This window comes from Tauraco erythrolophus, chromosome 11 (assembly GCF_009769465.1).
Source record: "Tauraco erythrolophus isolate bTauEry1 chromosome 11, bTauEry1.pri, whole genome shotgun sequence".
NCBI classification, from domain to species: Eukaryota; Metazoa; Chordata; class Aves; order Musophagiformes; family Musophagidae; genus Tauraco; species Tauraco erythrolophus.
The window spans coordinates 10561955-10579634 of record NC_141475.1 but is presented as its reverse complement, the minus strand read 5'-3'; positions in this window follow the sequence as shown (position 1 = coordinate 10579634).

Sequence of the window (17680 nt, the reverse complement as noted above, 5' to 3'; positions counted from 1 at the left end):
TCATCTTTTAAGAACAATTGTTGATGAAAATGGCACCTTCTGGGCATCTAGGTCTGCTTTTTACACTTCTGTGAACTCCACCTGCTACTTGCAGGACCATAGCGTTTTCAGTTTCCTAGTCATAGAATCATAGAATCATAGAATCGTTAGGGCTGGAAGGGACCTTCAAAGGTCATCTAGTCCAACCCCCCTGCAAGGAACAGGGATATCTCCAACTAGATCAGGTTGCTCAGGGCCTCATCCAACCGGGCCTTGAACGTCTCCAGGGATGGAGCATCCACCACCTCTCTGGGCAACCTGTTCCAGTGTTCTACAACTCTCATGGTAAAAAATTTTTTCCTAATATCCAACCTGAATCTACCTCCCTCTATTTTAAAACCATTACCCCTTGTCCTGTCACAGCTGGCCCTCCTGAACAGTCTCTCCCCATCTTTCTTGTAGGCCCCCTTGAGGTACTGGAAGACCGCCAGATGTGGGTAGGAAGGAGCATCTCATTTCTGTTCCCTTGTCTCTAATGCACTCATGAGTCACTCCCAGTTGATTGTTGCCTTATAAACTGCTGGGAGACAGTGGGGCTGTAGTGGAACCTCATTTGGACCTGGATGCTACAGTGATTTGACCTGCTGGGAATATCTGTCACAGTTAATAATAAATGTTGCAATAAGTAAATGTAAAAAAACAGGTGGCTTGTTATCACAGGTGCTGAGGGTAAAAGCTGGACCAAAAACATTCTGCATGGCTGTTTTCATTGTAGGAGGTAACAGTGAAGGCCGTCTTTTAAGCTTACATGGTTTTCTGCACTTGGGGGAATGAGGGGCTCTACATTCTGCTGCACAGATGGTAAAGTAAAAGGTAGCATATAGATAAAAGGAGATGGTAATTATTGTAAAAATCTTCTCTTAAATGGTATGGCCACATTTTTCTCCCTGCCACGTTAATTTAACTTCTATGAAAGTTGAATGTGAATAGATGTATACATTTCAGGAGACAGTTTGTCCCTCATACTAAAAATGTACTTCAGCGATAAGTAAGTTAGAATCATTTTGCTTATGCAGAGGTGAATGCCAAAGCCCAGTGAAATTAGTGGATTTAGTCCCATTAGCTTTAATGAGATTTGATCAGTCTCAATAATGTGATATATCGTTACTATCAACTAAAATCAAGAATCTGATAACAGCTTCAGAGTACAGTTGCAAAACAGTTTTTTAGCACTCTTCTTTAGTTACATTAGGTATATAGAGTTACCCTGAGTACTTCTTATTCCATCGTGTTGAATGTTTGTATTTATGAGTACAGAAAAAAGAGAGAGACATTGGCACCTGCCTCTGTTACAGTCAGTGAGACGGAATTATTTTACATTCACTGATGTTGGCAAAAGTTCATGTTCAGATTTGCAGTTGGTCTCCTTGGGTAGCTATCTCCGTAAGAAGTTATACAGCTATTGTGCCCATCTGTGGGCAAGTAACTTCCTAATATTTTTGTACTCTGTTGCTGTATTAGTACTTCTATTTATAGATGTTATCATATACCCCCAAAGATTCAAGAAATCCATCAGAAAGAAGACATTTGATTCTCCAGTGTGTGATATGCTCACACTGCCTGCAGCTTTCATTTACATCATATAAGTTACAGTCTGAGCTTGACCTCGAATGGACCTTGTTGCTGGAGAGGAGAAAAGGATTTTTGTTTAAAATACAATCAGTCATTTTAATTTATTGTGTATCTAAGTTTAAATTAAAAGTAAGCCTATTGCTATTCTAGTGTTGATATTTGTAAATACCAAGTGATTGCTCAAAAGCGTACAAACTTTAGATATTTATATGATACAAGCAAATCGGACACAGAGACAGCTTCTAAACTCAGAAATTAGATTAAACTCCATATTTTCACTTGTATAAATTGGTTATGATCAGCTGTTAGGCAAAGAGTTTATACTTTAATGAGGACCTTTTCCTCTCTTTCTCCTGCCAATACATCCTTGAGAGTCGTTGAGATTTGTTACATTTTTGATCTGTTTGTGACTGAATATGAGGGAGACAGGGAAGATAATTTGATTATTTCCCTGTCAGTCCACAAGCTCCCCTGTAAAGGAAGAACAAAGCAACAAACTTTGGCAAAATAAGCCTCTAGGAAGTAAATTTCAGAACGCTTGTTTACATTTTTTTCCTGACACATATTTACAGTGTAGCACTTTGTTCAGTTTTTCTGACTCAGAGGTGGGGATGGGCCCAGGAGTCTTCTACCTTGGAAAATGCAGGTCTTTGGATATTTTACCAGAGTATACAGTTTGCTCTTCAAAACTATTCTGAGTGTTTTCCACAAATAAGTCATGGTGGCAATGGTGTTTTTGCAGTGTCCAGACAAGATTCCACAGGGGTTGTGGGAGCCATCTTAAATCTTCCTGCATTTTGGTGGCAAAGTGAGTGAGAAGACTTGGTCTCACAGGTGGTGTTTGTGCATGTAGCGAAACCAAAAGTGATTTCAAGCACTTTGTGTGAGAGGCAGGAGGAGAAATAGAGAATAAAACTTACACCAAAACCATCTGATGTGGCCATGTTTCCACTTTGAGGAGCAAGCTTCAAGAGCTGGCGTGTGTATGTTTGTGGTAGGGACTAGACTGTGCACTGGAGGCAGAGATCCTGCTGTGGTACAGTCCAACAGTCAGGAGGGCTTGGGCTGGTGCAGTGGTGGGTTCTAGTCACTTTTCTAGCAATGGAGATGGAGAAGCAGTCTCAGAGAGAGCAGAGGAAATGTCCTCACGTGTTGTAGGAAAAGCAGAGGCATTTCCTTCACCTGCACAGACAGAATTTACCAATGGGAGATGGTGGGAGGAAGGCAAAGATAAGGGGAGAGGCCACTTGCTGCAGTTCCTGGCTGTAGATAGGGATGCGCAGCTGTTGGGATACATTCCCTGTTCAACATCCTCGACAAGGGGAGTGCTCTGACTGCAAACTCCAGCAGGCAGCTTTGCATCCACTCTTGCGTGTTTTTTTTCTCAAATGGAACAAAAAAGAAAAAAAAAATCCTTCCTTGCTAAAAGAAGATACTGAATTGTGTCCCATAAATTTATCCTTTTCACTCATGCTGTGCAGAATTTGCAGTCTCCAGGGCAGCTGTTTCCTACCGCCACTCCTGGCCCTGGCAGCAGTACATCACGATAAGCATCTTCCTGCACCCCAACCCAAGTGGGCAATGGTAGGTTCAGGCTTCACTTCCTACTGCTTTGAACTAGACCTATACTCTATTGAAACCTGCTTCCAGCATTTTTTAAATGACTGTACTATATACTGGCCTTTCTGCCTTACTTATGTTGTCTGGTTCGTTATTTGATTATGGTTATTGTTTCCCTTTTCAAAGGAATTGACTGCATTTGTGTGTATGCAATGCCCAAGAGGTTTGGCAGAGGTAAAGAGAGGTTGGCTGGTTTTGCTGTTTATTTTTATACCATAGACCTTATAGTTTATGTGCTCTGCATTTTGTGCAATATCTGCTTGCAGAAAGGAAAATATGGCAAAGCATCCAGCATTCACTCGAGGATTTCCCATTCAATTATGGTTGCGTTCAGCATTCACCCCAGTTCATTTCCATTGGGAATTTGTACCTGGGAAGTAGCAGGCTAAATACATTCTAAAATAAGAGGTAGAGGTCATGAGACCTATCCTTCTAGTCATTTCAGGCAGTAGAAAAATCAAGCAGACTGTGTGTTTAGGAAAGAAAAAGAAGTCTCCTGGAATGCAATCCTCGATGCCAAGTACACTTTGTATAGAGTACCAAGGAAAAACAGCATTTAAAAATGGAAAGGTCAAGTTCCTGACCTGGTTGACTTCCACAAATGGTAAAATATGCTTACTGTGGAAGAGGAATATGTGCTGCGGAGGTACGGGACATTAAAGCAAGAATTAATAGTGTGAAGTACAGTGAAAATGTGCAGGTGGAGCTCTTACTAGAAGTTCCAAGGTGCTCTGAATATTCCTAAATGAAGAGTGTGATCACATGGACTTAGCTTAAGCTTCTGTTATTTTATATTTAGCTTTTCTCTAGAGAGCTATAATGGTGCACACTTGTCAAGTACTATGTGGAACAGGTAGAATTTCTGCTTTAAAAGGTAAATCCTGCTTGACCTGTAGTTTTATTTGTGTGATGATATGCAATTTCCCTATGCAAAATATGGCATGGGTATCCACTTGTCATGACAACTGACCTCAGTCTATTTACAAGTGGCTTGGTATCACAATTAAATCATGAACCAAATTCTATCAGTCATACTAAATGGAATCTCTTAGCAATGTATATTTAATGTAATTGATAATGGAGAAATACTTTGAAATTGAGAACACATCAGTCATCCAATGATTAAGATAAACTTGAAATTGATTTGACATGATTATCCTTGCAGCTTCCATATTAGAATTTTATGAGAATTTCTAAAATGGACCTAATGACATGGCAGAGATAAAATGTGAAAAATGTGTCTTAGAAGAGCCACGCTGCTCAGGGCTCCCATGCCTGAGAATTTGTAACAGCTTTGCAGAGTGAAACATACAAACACCAAACTTGTATTTTCTGTATACTTAAGAAAAGCACTCTGTATTTAAAAGTGCCTGTAGTCCTGTGGGTGCCAGAGCACTTACAGAATAAGACAAGTGTCTTGTAAATCATTGAGTAATGCTTCTGCTCCATTAAGGTGCATAAATACATGTGTGAGTCTTCTCCTAAGAGGCTGATACAGCTGTTGTAAATTCAAGGGTTTACTTTTGCACAGCTGAAGTGGAAAGCAGTTTTCTTTATGTTCCAGCTACGTATTTATAATACTGTTCTTAATGTAGTGCCTGAGTATTTCATGAACACTATTGATCTTCCACTTGTACCATATTGAAGAGGAAAGTATTGAAACTGGGAAGGATGATTAATGGAAATTATACAGCTGGCCAGAAAATGGAATACATTATTTAGAGAAAAAATTTTTGTGAAATCAGATCTGAATGAGACTGATAAATAGTTTAAAGTAATTAACATTAAATTAGTATTAATTCATTTTGTTCTTAAAAATACTTACTTATAGCTATATCTAGCCTTGTTACTCATTTGGACTTTGTGAGCTAAACATTTGAATACCTGTAAAGTACATCCACAGTGAGGTAGCAAAGTGCTATTTTTCTCATCTTTCAGAGGAAAGTCAAGCAAAATAAGATAAATTTTTCAGAATAGGGATCAACTCAGGTGACTGGACTATTGCCTTAACCATTAGGTAGTGAGCCCTTTTCGTTTCACATTGTACACATTTAAGACCATGCAAATGCTGCTGCATAAAAAGTGTGAGTACCTGTTAAATCTTCAACAGACACAGCTCTAACATTATAGCTTCTGTAAGGGGAAGTTGGAGGCCATACAGCTGAGTGCGCCCTCAGGTCTATAAAATGACAAAACTGCCATTAAGTAACTGCAAGGCAACCTAGCATTTTACATTTCTTACACAAAGTATAGTTGTGAATAAAAATAATTTGCCTTTAATTTTTTTTGCTTTCCTTGTTTGTCCCCTATAGTAATAAGTTTCATCTTTTAAAATAGCAGTTCCACCTGACCCAAGAGACACTTGTTGATAGACTTAGGTCACTTGTCATGTTGCACCTGTAGCTTCAAATAGCAGGTGACTTTGCTTGCTGTGTTATTGCAAGAATATATGATCCTCGATGGAGTAAGAATAATTGCTTTTCCAGGGGAATGCCTGCTCTTGATCCAATAGAGGGAGAAGGACTTTTCTCCTGACTTCAATGCACAATTCGTGTCTCATTCTATTCACAAGGCAAAGCTAAGTTACACAAAAGCAACTGGTTTGGATGAATAAATGTTTGTTATAGTATAAAATTTGAGGGATGGGGAAGGAGTGTATCTCTAGTGTTGGAAAGTATGGATGAGGTCAGATCCACATGATGTACTCATTTATGTGACCACCACTTACCTGATTTTGTGCCATGATCAGAGATACCGTTAAATATGTATACGTCTTTGTTCTCATTGAAATTGTGTACTTGAATACTATGGTGTCCTTTCAACATAGCAGATTTTTTTCCTGCAGTATTATTTTCTCATTGACTTCTTGTATTTAACACTGTAAAAGGGCAAGAATTTTGACCCAGCAATGTAACTAAGTATGAAGTTATATCTGGAATTCTGTAATTAAGGAAAAGTATTCTGACCTTAATGAGCCTGTAAAACGTGTATAAAGCCTGTATCCTACAAGCAGTGTAATTTCTAGTAATAAGTCTTAATAAAAAGAATACGTTTGCCTGGTGTTTGAAGTTTACACTTTATTACTTACTTCATCCTGATTAAGACACATATATGTTAATTGATTAGTATTAGTAGTTCAACTCAGATCAGTCAGTTGTAGCTCTTCAGTGAGGAGCCTACATCCTTACAAATAGCAGAAATAGTTAAATTTATATAGAAGCCATACATAGATCAGGCCGTGGCAGGAATCCTTAAGTACTTAGAGCTAGCCTGTGACCCTCATACCTGCCTTGCTGAAATAACCTTACTGATGCCCTTCTGCTCAAGTAGCTACAGCCCACCTGGTCCCTTAGGGGAGAGTTAGCTGAAGGACTGGAAACTTAGTCATCTTAACATCCTTTAACCCAAAAACTTGTTTTTGTCAAGTATAACCTTTGCAGTGAAGTGGAGCTATGAATGTAGATATTAGAGGCATTTGCTAGAGAATTACTTATGTAGGGTTTTTTTTTCATTTGAGTGTTGAGGGAAATATTTTGTGTTTGCATGTTTTGATTTCCTGCTATTATTATTTTGTGTTATGGCGTGATTGGCTCTGCATTATATCTTCAAATAGGTGTATCACCTTGAATTTTATAAGTCCACCCACTGTCAAATGAAAATGCCAAGGGAAGTCAAGTCTTGGAGAAGTAACCCAGACACTGTGCAGGTAGCAGCTGTTGAGGGAGAGAGCACTCCTCAGTCCTGCGAGGATGCGTTCTGCCCTGGTAGACTGGACTGTTCAACAGCAATCGTAATCGTCCTGTAAAGGGAGGTTGTCCTGTGGGTTGTATGCTGTGTTGTGCAGAAAGCAGAATCATTAAAAATTGTGCAGTGTTGTCATTTGTAATAAACCAGATGGAGTGGGAACTAGTTGGGAAGTGAATAGAGAGGTCTTAGACGTTTCTGAATTGCTGGACCAATTTAGAAGGCATTTGCATTTAAAATAATGTTAAAATAGTAAACTTTCTTGCGCTATCAATAGTGATGGAGATTGCTAAATTCCATTTTTTGCAAGCACCTGCATTAGTGACCATTTAAAATTGTACTAGAAGCTGTGGGAGGCCACACAAACAGGAAAATTCATTTCATTGCACACAGGAAGAAATTCAAAGCCGAAGAGAAAATGAAGCTATGTTATACAGTATGTTTGGGTTTTTTTTGCAGCTCAGATAATAAAAAACCACAGCATTTAGTTTCACTTTGCAGTTAGTGTGTGCTGATAATGATACAGAACTAAGGTTGTGAACAGGGACAGAAGAGGCAGGGGCTGGGGGAAAGTGTAATGTCAATGAAAAAATGTTTGCATTGAAATTTGTGTGCGTCAGCCTCGAGAGATAAGAAAACTAACAACTTTTTCACAAATCACATTAGCGACCATTTCAGGGACAAAGTAAACTTGGGTAAAATATTTAAATACTCGCACTCCCTAGTAACCTTTTGGTGTGATAAGGAATCCCCAGATAATGAAGCTAGATCTCTGCTCTGTAAAACTAAGACCATGTACAGGTTAAGCTTGCAAGTACAGGTATATAAAATGTATATTACAGATTCCTGTAATTTGCTTCAAGAGCCGGTACTAGAAATGTTAGTTTACCAAACCTGTTAAAGAAGCAAACCTAAACTGAGTTTTGCTGTATCTTCTGTTTCGCTATATGCCTGTGGGAAATGACTACTGGGCGAGGCGATTCTTTGTTGCATTTGTGAGAAAGTGGAACTGTTGTCTTTTCTAGCTAACACGCAGCTGTGAATTAAAGTAGTTTTCATGCTCTTGCTAAAAAGAGACAAAACTCATGTGGTCTTACTGCTTAATGCAGCTGCAAATTGAAGGTTTTGTTTCTGATCAGCAGTGGTATTGAAACAAAATTGGTCCAAACATTCCCGAACATTGAGAAAAAGTGTTCCAGATCATCCAAAGCTGGTTTTGAGTTGGAGACTCAATCCAAACACTTACTGCCAGCCATTATATGCCATGCTAAAATTGCTCTCTGTCAGTGATACTATTGTAATCATCCAGCTCTTAGGGTCGGTCTTAAGTAGCTGTAGGAATAGACTTTAAAGTCATGTTTTAAGAATGACTTGTTTCTATAACTCCAGATCTCCAGCCAAGACTTACTGAATATCCAAAGCTACAACTCTACTGTTACTGCTGTTTCACTGATGCTGATTACATGTTTATCAAGCTAACAGTTTTTTAAGGGTGGAGAATTCATAGGATATACTGTATCTACTCTTTTTTTAGCAGTCATGCTAGAACTACACTATGAGATACTCTAAATGAAATGAAAAGACTCCTAGAAAGTACAGTGCCCCTGTGTAACAACTGACTGAAATCTGAAAAAAAAAAAAACTTCTGAAATACAGAGGGACTCTGAGACAAACCAAAATAATTAATTCTGCATATCAATTATTTGGTAAACAACCACATGTGTGTAAAATCCTGGACACTTGTGCTTCGTACTAGGCATGACAATTTCAGAGGCAGGCTCAGCTCATGTTTTTATGTCAAGTTTCTCAAGAGCAAGAAAACTTTTCCAAGCCAGTAGTACTTTCTGGCTGAGCTTTAGCTTCAAACAGTATCATCTCCAAGATGTTACAAGATAACACCTGTTGAATGGTAGAAAGATCTAGACTAGTACCGTCAATTGTTTTAAACCAATTCTGGGGCACTTAACACACTTCAGGTAATTCGCCTTACTGGGAAATGTGTCCCTTGCAGAGGAAAACCTAAACTTTGGGCCACGATGTTCTGTTATGATCACTGCCTTTGGTACCTTTAGAGGAGAGAACTGGGAGCTACGCAGAGGCTGCAGTGAATTCATAGCATGCTGGTACCTACAGTGACTTACAGCCAGGTACCTCAAAACAGACAGCGTGCTCTTTGGTGAGGGTGTAAGCCAGGAGTACTTGCAACATGTAATTCCCTAACACAACAGTCTGACCAAGTGTTAACTGACTGTTGGGTTTTGTGCCTCAGTGCCTTCGCAGCTTCAAATCTTGCCCTCACACGTTTGCATCATTGTTGCCTTGTCAGGGATTACACCTGAAGTTTTTCAGGTTTTGTTTCAATTTTGTCTTACAGGGGTTGCCATGCGCTCAAATGTGTGATCGCTCATGATTGCCTCCCTTCCCACGGCTACCAGCGTAACTGAATTACAAAACCTGCGTCGCAGAGGAGAATTTAAGTATTCTTTTGTGAAAAAATTCAGACATGGCTCTCAGCAATTCTGTATTCTCCACGTTACAGCTTGGTGTTGAGGCATAAAGCCATATTCCTACTAACAGAAGATACAATCATTCTGCTTGGGGAGGTGGGGGAGAGCTGTGACTATGTTGTAACTCCTGTGGGCTTAAATGGCTACGCTTCATTGTATAGCGGTAGAGTTCTCTATAGTGAAGGAACAGGGATGGCAACCAACGGGCAGAGGGACTGGAAGACATCCAGCCTCACTCAGTGCAGCAGCCACAGCAGCCCTTGCTGCTTGGCACATGCTTCCCACCACCTCCGAGGATGGTAGGACTGACCAGAGAGTTGATTTTTTATGAAACCTGGTGGCCAGGCTCCGGGTTGGTCCCGTGAGCCGATGTTCCCACCCTGGTGAGTGGTTAACACCAAGACTAGCTCTTTCTCTGTCGAGCCCAACCCAGCAGCCTCCCTGGAAGAGCATCCTTTGGTGACCACAAGCCCGCAAAGAGGAGTGCCTGCCCAGGCCTGGCTCGGGCTCCCCCCGGCACCCCGCTCCCCCCAGCGGCCCCCATCACCCCCTCGGCGCGCAGCCGCTCCGGAGCTGCTGGGGCGGGGAGCGGGGTCGTCCCCGCGGTGCCGTCCCGGGGCCGGCGCTCGGCCGCGGCGCACATGGCCAGCGAAGGCGGCGGGGGCGCGACGCTCCCCCGGGGAGAGGCTGCGAACTTCCCGGCGGCGGGCGGCCCCCGCCCCGCACACCTCCCCCGGGCGGGGGGAGCGGGAGGGAAACCCCCAGTTCCGCTTCCTGACGGCGCCTCGGCCCGGGCGGGGAGCGGCGGCCGGAGCGCGGGGCTGCCGGCGCCCATGGCCGGCGAGCGGACGCGGCGCTTCACGCGGAGCCTGCTGCGGCCGGGGCAGGCGGCGGAGCTGCGGCACAGTGCGGCCACGGCCGCCGCCGCCGCCGGCGGGCGGCTCCAGCAGCGGGTGAGTGCGGCGGGCGGCGCCGGGCGGAGCGGGGCGGCCGCGGCGCGGAGCGGGCACCGGCCCAGGTGCGAAGCGCGCTCGGGAGCCGGGGAGCGGCGCGGCGGGCGGCCCCGGCGGGCAGCGGAGAGGAGGGCGCCGCGCTGGGTGCCCCGGCCCGCACGGCCCCGCCGCTCCGCGCGGAGCAGCCTGCGGGCGAGCGCTGACCGGGCCGGGCGACTCGCCGGTCACACTGGAAGACAGTACCTCCGCGTCTCCTCGTTTAAACGCTGCAGGCGGCTGCTGATGTCCCTCTCCTCGGGAGGAAGCTGGCTGTCTTCCTCCCTTGAGTTTTGCGTCCTTTTTTTTTCTTTTGGATGAGCTTTGCACGGGCAGATGAAGTGAAACGCGAAGACCTGTGTATCTTTGCCAAAATAAGCGTGGTGTGCTCCGGGGGGACTGATCCGGGCGCTCCCGCTCTCCAAGTAGTCAGTCATGTAATTTTTAGGTACTTCACAGCCCATATGCTCATATATTACCATAACTACTGAGGTGTGTGTGCGCTCTTGGTGATTTCCACTGGAAACCCCGTGGAAGGAGGCATAAAGTGATGCAGAAACACAGACCGTGGTCGTCCTGGTAGCATTTGCTTCTGAAATGCATCGCATGAGGCTTCAATCTCCATGTCTCTCCATCATTGGAATAGTACAAACGGGCTGTAAACTGTTACCATGCTATCTGAATGGTATTTTCTCTTTCCTTTACATGGTTGTGTTTAAGAACTTAGCTGATAGGCACGGAGGGCAAATTGTTAGGGTTCACACAGAAATGTTCACCAGTCTTTTTGAATCAGTAACCATTTATGAGTCATTTATTAGCCATTTTTATATCAAGATCCCTTTGGACTTAAAGCCATGTGTTATGAGAGATAAATGACTCCTTCTTAGATGATTAAGCATATAATTTCTATGAATCATGTAACTCAGACAAATATTTTCCTTTTCTAGTTTTTCAGGCATGACAATTCATGAAGTAGCTAAAAAGCTGAAAGAGGGAAAGTTGTAAGTGAAATGTCATCGCTCATCAAAGTTTACCCCACGCCTAAATGCAGCACTTTATCTCTCTGCATAAAACATGAAATAATTCTGCAACTACGATCACATAAACTTGGTGGGTCTTCTGAGGGGCATTACCTCCTACAAATGGAGAGAGGCACTAAAACATCTGCTCTGCTTGGAGGCAGCAGCCAGTTCATGCTTCCTAGCTATCTGTACGACAAATGTGAGTTGTTTTTTTACCTCACTAGAGTTGCAGTGCTTTTGCAGTCAGCTTTGAGGGTCTTCATAAAGCATTTCCAAGCTTATGACATGTGAAAGTTTAGTAGAAACTTAGTTATCTTGCCTGACTTCCCACAAAGGTGGTACGTGTTATCAGCCCTCGTCAATCCTGAAGCATCTCTACAACTGTACTGGTGGCAGATTTACACAATCCTATCCTCTGGGTGTGTAGAGATCAAAATTTGGCCCATTGTCAGACAGGATGTGCTACACTGATAAAGTTTTGCGGAAACTTTCTCAGAACCATCAGGGCTGTTTTGGGATCTGCCCAGACAGTGTACTGAGTAGTTGTCCCCTAAAAGAGTGTATTTAAGTCCTTATACGAGCTAAACTATTGTGTTATCTCATTGTATCTCAAAGTATTGTAAATGAAGTTCTATTAAAAGTGCGTTTTGCACTTTTGCTCTGCTGTGCCTCTGCTGCAAGAATGCAAACAAAAACAGCAAATGAAGTTGATGAAGCTGATCTGAATTTGATCGTTTTGTTCCCTTGAGGAGGGTGGTTTTTTTAAGGTGTTGCTAGCAGATCTTATACTGCTAACTTGAGAATATAAAAGTTAATTACTGGTCATGCATTTGAGTTATATTTTCTTCAATCTCTCTCTAAAACATCAAGACTTCAGTTGTGGGATGGCAAAAATCTTCTGCCACTTCTGTGAATCTGACTTCTGTGCTGTATTTCATCAGGACTTTTGATTCAGTATCTGAGGCAAATGCACGCAGATCTGCAAAGATGGTCTTTTAAAGATACTGAAGTTAGGATTTGAAAATGCCAGGCCAAATTCTGGTTTCAGTTATACTGCTCAGTGGAAGCACTTAGAGACTTCCAGATGTTACATTTTATTCACCAGCAGGCACAAGGGTTCTGAAGTCTGGGTTGCTTGCTGTGTTAAATATGTATGGCTCTGGGAAACTTAATGAAGTTACCATCTTTTTACCATACTTTTTTGGGTTGCCGGTAATGTTGCCTGTGAAAAGCAAATTTTTATAAAATACCTTATGCTGAGAACTCATGGTGGGGTACAAAGCTGTTATCTTCAGGGTTAAAACTTTTCTAGCTACATCAACTAAGAATGAGCAGAATTAACCATTGTATCTTGGCTAACGGGGAAGATCCCTTGGCAGCCATAACCAGGGTTGTCTGTAGCCAGGTTTGGGGCTGCTGTGTGGCGCTGTGGTGTTCTGTGCTGGGAAGGGATCATTGCCTCTGCATCCGTAACGCAGAGTGCTGCCAGGTCTGTCGAGGTGTGTTTTCCAGGGCAGCTCCTCTGGCCTGTGTGCCTTGCACATGAGGGTTGCTGGAGTGGCACAGCTGTTGCGCTAAGGCTGTTGTGTTGCTGTTGTAGAAAAGCCCCACAGGACCTGAAATTTGTGACTGAACTTGTGCTGGCTTTTTTGTACCAGAAGTGAATATTCTTGCAGAAGAGAAAAATCTGGTGTGATCAGTGAGGTGCATTGGTTCTCATCACATCTTGCTCTGGATGCATCAGCACCTTTTGTTCCATTTATACTAAATCTGACTTGCGTTGGAGTGTCTCGAAAGTTGGCACAGCTGCTGTCAAAAGTCTGCAAATAACTATCAGCTACAAAGTAGGGAAAGTGTAAAGGTGCGAAGTGTGAAGAATTAAGTGTGAAGTGTAAAAATTAAGCCTTCTAGTACTACTTTTGTTTATGTCCTCTACTAATTGCAGCTGGGCCTCTGTCAGCAGGATTTGTAACAGCACCTGTGGTAGGGGTGGGTTGTGTCTTAGCGATTTGGTAAGAGTCTGGGGATGAAATGCCTGTTTGACATTAACTGTCATAGAGAAAATGGAGTGTTGTGTCTTTTAGTTCTTTACTGTCTTCAAATATATTGCTTTTTCTTTTGTGTACTTTACTTTTGCTTGTACTTACTTATTTAATACGGGAAAAACAATTGCTGGTACTCAGCACGAAAGCCTGTTTGTGGAAAGAAAACAGTGTCAGTGTAATCAGGGGAAAGGGGATGGGGGAAGTAAGGATGTTTATAATTTAGTGTTGTATTGTATAAGAGAGGAACTTCTGTAGTGCCCTGAAAGACAGAAAGTGGAAACGGAGGTTGAGGGTGGAGTATATGTGTATATCTTGTTGGTAGAGGGTAGTAGCTGCAGTGTTTTCAGCACAAGCAACACCTTCTACATTAATTACTCAACTCTTCAGCAGGTGGAGGGAGTGGTACTATCAGGTGTTAATGGTGTGTGGCATTACTTCAGTTATGGGAACAACCTGCCTAGTTAAGCTTTCATGTAGAAAGGGCAATTCACCAAACTGGTCAGTGAAATAGATCAGTATCATCTAGAAGGTAAATAATTTATTGTATTTTGAAACTTTGTTGTGAAATTCTTTTTCTCTTCTAATAGAAAAGGCTTGTTGGAAATCATAAACACTTGCTGCCACTGCCCAGCAAAGCTGAATAGCTGTGCACAAGACAGGGAAAATTATTTGTCTGTTGCTTCATTTGTGTCTGTGGCTGCAGCAGTTTCACTAGAGGTTTTTAAAATAGGCGTGGGCTAGTCAGTGCTCCTAGAAATCAGCTTGCTAGCTGCTTAGCTAATACTGAACTTCACATTATGTTATTATTTTCAGATCTCAATTAATTTGGCTAAGTACCACTGGCTGCAGTATTCATCCTTTGCATAAAGTGTTCTGACGCTGTTTTTATAAAAGAGCTGCGGGGGGATCTTGCTCCTCATCTCTCTTCCATACTTAAACAAGTTAATAGCACTCTGGAATTGGGCTGTTGTTCCACAAGTCTTTTTTTTTGTCAGAGGTTTCTTTCCATCACACTGCGGCCAAGCACAGGGAGTTGTGGTGTGCAATGGCCTCGTACTGTCTCTCTCTCAAGTGGAAGGCTGGATTACATGGCTTTCTCTTTCCCACAAAATGGGTTTATCTCCCTGTAACTTTACCTGGGGCTACTGTAATTCTTCCCTGAAAGAATAGATTCCATTTGTTTCCAATGTGTATTTTATGTGGTATATTCTTTACAAATAATGAAGTCTCTGTTTATATTGTGGTTGTATATTTCTAGTTTTGGGTAGGTAATGAACTGTTGTGGGTTTTTTTTGTGACTCCAGTGGCATATTATAGTCTCTCAAGAAAAGTAATGTAGATTGTTTACAGCCTCACAGACAGCGCCCACTGCTTTGGTACACTGGATAATAACAACAGAGCTTTGACTGTTCTTCTGCTGTGTAGGAGCATGTCGTATGGCCTTTCCTTGTTAACGTGGCCATAGTTGAATTGGACTTCCATGTTGAGAATCAGGCCAATGAATGAAATGACACTGAAAGCTACATCTGTTGAGAAGGTACAGTGGTAACTGAGCTATTCCAAAGAGAGAAACTGGACTGTGAAAGGCTCTGTTCTTGTGAGGATGTTCTAATGTCTACTGCTTGTCCAGGGTGAACCAAAGTAAGGCATTTATACAAACTGTGAATATATAGCATGGTGCTGTATACAAAATAGACTCTGTGTAGTTGTACACGCAGATACCTGCACAGCCTTCACAGGCCAGGTAGTGGACTTTCGTCTGTTTTCCTGCAGACTACTTAATGTGTTGGCTCCTTCTTATTTTTGTGTTTTCTTTGGTTAAGGCCAAGGTGGTATCCTGGTGAAGTGATCTTAAAAGCCACGTGCATAGAGTGAAAGCCTCATCCCGTTTTGGTGGTTGAGGAGAGAGTGAGTTTATTCACGGCACAGTCATAAGAGAATGTTATCTGCATTCTAGAGCTGGTGGTTCTGCTTTTGTGAGCCTTTGCATCTGAGATAAGTTACCGTTTGCTCAGGGCAGATGACTTGGCATATTTAGGATGTTAGAAACCTTCTGTGAATGCAGTGCAATATTGAAGTATTAAACAATTTGTTTGTATTTGAGTTTTACCTGTGCATCTAGTTCATGAATCTGTATTCCAAAATATATCTTAATTAATATCCTGTGCAACATCCTATGGCTATTGCAACTGTGGCTATTGCCCAGATTGCCCAGCTGGGTTGAATTGATTGATTTCCTAATTAAGGTTTAGACCCCGCCTACAAAAGGCAGGCCATTTCCTCCTGGCTGCAGGAGATGCAATGACATCCTTGGAGCTGCAGCCCAGGCTGGTGAGCAACAACTGGTGACCCCGACGTGATACGTCTGAGAGACCCTGAGGACCGTGACTCCCTCGCCGGAGCCAGAGTAGCCCTAGCCAGGGCCGGAGCGAGAGTCCTTCAGTAAAGAAGGTAAAGCTGCAAGCCCAAAGGAGGGAAGCGTGCTGGAGTCGGAATGAATGGACTGTGTCTCTGCTCACCGTAAAGCCTTCGTTTTCTTTTAAAAACAAAAACTGGTAAAACAAAAAGGGGGAATTATGGCTATTGCAACTGTGGCTATTGCCCAGCTGGGTTGAATTGATTGATTTCCTAATTAAGGTTTAGACTCTGCCTACAAAAGGTGGGACATTTCCTCCTGGCTGTGGGAGATGCAACGACATCCTTGGAGCCGCAGCCTAGGCTGGTGAGCAACAACATCCCTTACCTGTTCAAAGACAAGACCTACATTATTTGCAAATAGTCTCCCTTCTCAGCGGTTTTTTTTTTTGTTTTGAAGTGTCTGATGAGTAATTTTGTAGCTGTTCTTCAGTTGATGTATCCAAAGGACACTTGCAGTGCTGTGTCTGATTATTTTGAGCTGGCTGCTGGACCCCAGATGTGAGGGCAAACCAAGCAAAGGACACAGGCAAGAATGTGCTGCTTGCACATTCTCCAGCTGCTCAGCTCCCTCCTCTGCGGGCAGACAAAAGAGCCAAAGTCTTCTCCTGAGCGATTCTAGGAACTTCATCTAAGACTGGCACTGAGGATTAAATTGATGCAAAAATGAGGAAAAGGAGATAAGGGAAGAGAGGCTTGAAGAGGGTGGAGACAGCAAAGGGAAGAAAATGTTTTAGAAAGAAGTTAAAAGCATTGGAGAAAATGGGTGAAAAGAGAAAAAACTTTGCGGGGAAAGAGAGACTGAAGAAGACAACAAAACGAAGGAAAGAAATTAAGAGAACTGCGAGAAAGATTCTTCAGGTTAGTGAATAACTTCTGTGAATAAGCCCGTAATATGCAACCCCAGGCAGTCATTTAGTAAGTAGGGAGACCTGGGCACTCGGATTTAAATGCAGAGTTTTTACTGTTGTCTTGTATCTGTCACTTGACTAATGCTTTGTGTTAAATTCATGGAAAGTGAGTCAGCTTGAGTAAATCAAAATGCTCTGTTTATAGAAGCCACATTAACTTTTCTTCCCCTTGCTTACAAGGTTAAATAAGGGATCTGGGAAAGGAGAGAATGAACAGCAGTAGAAAAGAGATGGAGAATCTGGAAAATTAAGCCTTGTGTTGGCTTTGGAGGTGAACAGTTGCGCAGAGAGAAGGTTTTATGTCGTTGTGGTTTGTAACAGGCAGTTCTGCAGCACGTATGTCGCTTGCAGAAGTCAAAACATGTTTGTAACTTTTCTAGCACAAGGTCAAAAGGCTATGAAATAGTGACACAGATGTGATTATTACACAGATAACAAAGACTTAACTTGTGATATGTGTGATGCTTCCGGGTTAGGATTGCCTGTGTTTCACAGAACTCAACAATAATTTTCTGAAGCTAAATTATATTTGCTGTCTGTTTTATACCAACTGGGTGTTCTCACATTAGCAAGTGCCAACTTTATCCCTGTTTTTGTTGATAGGAAAAACAAAACACCAGGAGCCAACTGCCCAAGATCATGCAATAAGTCTACACTAAGAGCCTTAGAACAATTGTCTCCGAGTTCATCCCCATCATGGGCTGTACTGCCCCATACAGTTGAATAATTTGCCTGGCTGTTGAGTGTTTCTTAGTCTGCCCCACTATTTTCATTGCTGACGTGGACTAATTTTTCCCTGTCCTGTAAAACGTAAGA